This window comes from Eptesicus fuscus, chromosome 6 (genome assembly GCF_027574615.1).
Source record: "Eptesicus fuscus isolate TK198812 chromosome 6, DD_ASM_mEF_20220401, whole genome shotgun sequence".
Taxonomy (NCBI): Eukaryota; Metazoa; Chordata; class Mammalia; order Chiroptera; family Vespertilionidae; genus Eptesicus; species Eptesicus fuscus.
The window spans coordinates 62,561,695-62,566,929 of NC_072478.1; the positions used below are offsets into that span (position 1 = coordinate 62,561,695).

The window sequence follows — 5,235 nt, forward strand, 5'->3', positions numbered from 1 at the left end:
TCTCTTTATAACACGTGAGTGTGACTATTTCAGGAGGTGGTGTTCAGAAGGCTCTAACTTAAATTAGAATGTGGCTTATTTTGATCCAAAGACCTTGGCACCAAAATAACAAGTATTCTGCCAGGATAAGTATTAAGTGTCAGGAAAGAATTCAGAATTGGTAATCTCATATATAACTGGTCAATATATAACTTTATGAAAAAAAAATGTATTTTCTTATAAAGTTAAACATGTACTTACTCTACATCCCATCCATCTCATGCCCAGATATTTATCCAAGGGAAATTAAATCTATGTTCACACAAATACCTGCATGTATATGTATCCCTTCTGACAACCTAGGTATGAATTTATAATGAGAAAATCAGTTCAGCACTTTTTAGCTAAATTTCATTGGTAAAAGCTAGGGATACTCTACCTAATTCACAGAAATATTATATATGTAATATATATTTTTTCAAAATAGAACACTTTCAAACACTTTCTAATTTCAGGCCAATTATTCTTCAATTCATTGAATGCCTTTCAACAAAAAATTTGATTGATTTTATTCAAATCACCAACAACTAGAAATAACCCAAATGTCCCTCACCTGAGAAATGGATAAAAACAAAACAAACAAACAAACAAACAAAAAAACAGGGGGGGCATCCTTAATGAAATTCTACTGAACAATAGTAAGGTACAAGCTATTGATACACAAAATACATGATCCATAGTCAGATATTGCAGGTGTTTTTCAAAAAAGGTAAGAATGACCTTCAAATCTCATCATGGGATTCAAGGATATTTTTAAGAAAATATCTGAAAATGGAGTTGTACAACTTCAATTAATATAAAGCATCACAATATACTCAACACTGTAAAACTCTTTGTGAGGTAATGATTCTTTAAGTTCCTGATTTAACAAAAAATAGGTCATAAAATATTCAGAATTCTTCAGAACAGAAAATGTTCTCCTCTTATAAAATGGACTGCAGTGGTCAAAAGCAGCTAACTCAAATAGAAAATTCATATTAATTTGGAAACCTTTATAAATCTAATATAAGGATATTTCTCAATTAAAAGGTTAATTAGCATTCCACTCTAAATCAATCTCTTATTTGGGTAGTGTAAGTGGGTATTCCAGATATATTCTCTCTATAACATTAAACATTAGTATAGCTAAACATGCAAAGTAAGCACCCTACCCATGTTACATTTTAGAAGTGACTGATACTCATGGTTAGTATCTCCAATTACCATCCAGAATATAAGCAACAGCCACAATATATACTACCCACCCTTAAAGACTCTTAAATATATTCCCTCTTATACATAGACTTACTCGTATCCTCATCAGTGGAATAGGAGACAGAAACATCCAGTGTCTTCCAGGTACCAGTAGTACAAGAGGGCTTGACATAATCTAATGTAATCTATAACCTCTCTAGCAAGCAAATTTACTCTCTATTAAAATGTAGAAACTGAGGTTTATAGAGTTTATCTTATCCAAAGTCACATAGCTAATAAATGTTAGAGCTTAAAATCTACATGGTATTTTTGCATGGTATTTTTACATATCTCAAAGACCATCTCTCTCCAACTTGCAGACTCTGAAGAATATCTGCACAATGTCTCAACCAATCATTTTTTAAAATTTCATGTAATCCAGTGGGGAAGGGCAGCTCAGTGCGATGATAGAACCTTCTGACAGACAAGCTAGGTATGAATCTATAATGAGAAAAATAGTTTAGCTAAAATTTAATCTTAGGTAAAATTTAGGCAAACCCTAACTAATCGACAAAAATATTATACATGCAATATATGTATTTTTCAAAATGGAACACTTTCAAATACTTTCTAATTTTAAGCTAACTATTCTTCAATTCATTGGATGCATTTCAAGAAAAAGTTAGAGTAATTAGGAGTAATTAACACTAAAACTACTTTGCTTAATTTTAGAGAATATTCTATTTTTTTAAATCTTGTCTCACCACATATTGCAGAAGTCTGTCTCTTTCATAGAGACTGAAATGTCTGCCAAGACAAAAAAAGGAGAGAGATTACAGAAAGGAAAAAAGAGTCTTTATAGTCTTATAAACAGTATTTATAAGCCTGAATTTAAACATTACAATGCAGTAATTACCTTTTAGGAATGGAAAGGAGTAATAAAATATGTCAAGTGATAACTCTAAGCTATTAATTCTCCTTTTAAGAGTTTATATAGTCTGGTTTAGCTAGTTGATTTTTTAAAATGTAACTGTTCACAATTGAAGTCTGAATTAGCCTCTACTTGCAGACTCCAGGCCATTTAAGAAGGCTGTTTGGAAATGAGGTTTAGTAAGATATCTGCTGTCTCTAGGTTCACCACATGGTTGGGATATTTTCATTTACCATGCTTACATTTACCTCTGTTTTTAAACTAACAAAAATGACAGGTGAGATTCCAGAATAACTATAAATGATCCTCTTCCCATAATGGTCACAACTTTTACGTTGAAACAATATTTGGTGAGAATTATGTACCAGGAACTGTAACAATTGTGCTAACTACATTCTTTAATGTTTATATAAAGTTTATAGGTGTGTGATTTTTTTAAAATAGGGATTTATTGTTTTGACTTTAAACATTTAAAAAATCAAGTTTTACAACAGGCATTTGAAAGCTGGTTATTCCAGGTTGTTATTGATATGGGTCAAATACTTTCTTGTAACAAATTTCCCATAATCTCTCTGATCTATGCTATAGTCCCTGGGCTCCAAACATACAAGTGAAGGAATGCAAGTATGTGTATGTTTTAGTGCAATTGTTCCAGTATGTTGGGAAATGAGGTGGGGTGTTTAAAGTATTTCAGCACTTTAAGTACTCTCCAGAGAATTGTAAATAGGTATTTGCTTTATGAGGTTTCTGTGGACTATGTGCACCTCGTCAGGAGAGGTACACAGTGTTCTGCAGTAATTCTTCTGAGCATTACTACACTGATTAGCTGATCTGAAAACTGGTCTTGATCATTCTCTTGATGTTCACCTATTTCTTCTTCTTCATGAAAGGCCATACCATTCGCAGTCAAATTTGAGTGCCATTTGGAGTAGCTAGGTGGCACCAAATACAGGATTTGAAAACTTGAATTGCATGTTGGGGGGAAAAACTTTATGAAAATGTATGTCCTCTTGGAACCTAAGTTAGGTCCCCAGCAATTTGTTATATACTTCCATGTATGCTATGTCATCTTTATCAAGATTTCTTCCAATGCAGCACTTCAACCAAAAGAACACATGGTATGTGTGAGGCAGGTAATCGAGGAGGAGAAAAGTCCATTTGGAATGGCAGCTAAAATATTTTGAGAGAGCCCTGGCCAGGTGGCTCAGTTGGGTGAAGTGATGTGGGTTCCATTTCTGGTCAGGGCACATACCTAGGTTTCCCATTCGTTCCCTGTTTGGGACACGTACAGGATGCAAGCGATCCATGTTTCTCTCTCACATAGAGGGTTATTTCTCTCTCTCCCTCCCTCTCTCTTTAAAAATCAATGAAAATATATCTAAATATATCCTCAGGTGAGAGAGAGAGAGAGAGAGAGAGAGAGAGAGAGAGAGAGAGAGAGAGAGAAGGAGGGAGATGGAATACAGTTATCAGGTTGCTGATAATGCTGGACATGCCCACAACTTCAGAATTTTCTATTTTAATTTCATTAATTATATTCAGTAATCTGGCAATGAAGTGTGCTAAATAATAAATTTGGAATCTTTCATGGGGGAAGACAGATCCATGAAGAGAAGCTAACTGGTCAAGGCAGTGAAGAGAATCTTGTGCCATATATGAATCTTCTCTGATTTTTTCATGTACTGTAAGGAGAAATGTCTCCTACCAGGACCCTGTCGGTTTTAACTGCATATTTTGTGAGGATTCAAACATAGATATATAATGTCTGCCCAAATTTGGAAGAAGTTCCAGCGAAATACCTAATTGGCAAGGACAAGGTAACGCTGAAATACCAAAGACATCTGAGCATTGAGGTTTTCCCTCCTGAGGAACTCCTGCAGAACTTAAAAAAGTTAACGTAAACGCTTGATAAAGATCTTCTTCCTGGAATTTGCTTTTGCAATTACAATGGAATGCCATACTCAGTTCAATGTTGCTAGTTTCACTTGAACTTGAATATTCACTCAATATAGTGCAGTGAGCATAGGCCACAATTTGCACAGACTTGCCACTATGTACTTATCAACTGGCTAACTTCATGAAGAACCCTCTTGCAGCCAACTGATCTATCTAATGATCTTTGTTTTAATGTCACTGCTACTGCTCATAGAACCTGTTCCTGAACATCACTTAGGAGGGGTGGCCTTTGTAAGACATAGGTTAAAGGGTATGTTTGCAGTGATTCGATGCTACTTTTTGTAAGAGAATCCCTCTTGGAAAATTGTTTCCGTTATGGCTATGCCAACTTGAAAGAGAGCATCGTCCCTTTACTCTTTTCTGTTGTTTGTTTGTTTGAATTCAATGACCTTGCTCTCGCACCAACAAAGCGGTTAGTTCCTCCCAGAAGACAGTTCGGACAGGTAGGTGGCAGTTCATCACCCATCACAATTTTCCCAAATGTTCCTCACCCCTCTTCAACCGTTATTCCAAAGCAGGAAGTACCAAAATAATCATTGCAAACTGCGAAGGGAGATTTTTCTCTTTTTTACTTCCTCAATGAAAAGTATGTGGGCTGCCATTGTTCATTTTTGTCCATGGGTCCATGGAAGCTGGGGCCCCCTCCCAGCCCAGTGATCACTTCCTGCCCCTCCCGCAGCCCTGAGGGTCTCCAATGACTTACTGTGCGCTGCGTGATGGAAGCGGCCTCTAGGCCGGCCAATCGCAGCAGCAGCACCTGAGGAACAGCACGTGCGACAGTTTGTGCGTGCCTGCATGCGTGCTGTGCGTGCGTGCGTGCCTGCATGCGTGCTGTGCGTGCGTGTGTGCGTGCGTGTGTGCGTGCGTAAGTCCCTGTGGCAGTACAGGCTGTGTGGCGGCCTCCCCTTCTGGAAGCTGGGGAAGCTGGGCGGCTAGGAAGGAGACACGCACCTGCCAGCCGCCTCGCTGGTAGGCCCCCGTGATTGGCCAAGATCATGGCCGGTAGGTACTCATTTAATTCTATTTATTTCTCAGGAAATTGAAACTTGGTAGATGAAATCGCATGCCTTGGGATAGTCCGTGTTAGAATTCAAACCTGACGTGTGCTTGACTTCAGCACCTGAGCTCCTTGACTG

General features: G+C 37.4%; 1 pseudogene; it reads right to left on the bottom strand.

Annotated features, from left to right (window-relative positions):
• Window positions 1-2,897: 2,897 nt before the first annotated feature.
• Window positions 2,898-4,925, bottom strand: LOC114231466 (exportin-4-like; annotated as a pseudogene).
• Between the last annotated feature and the right edge of the window lie 310 nt (window positions 4,926-5,235).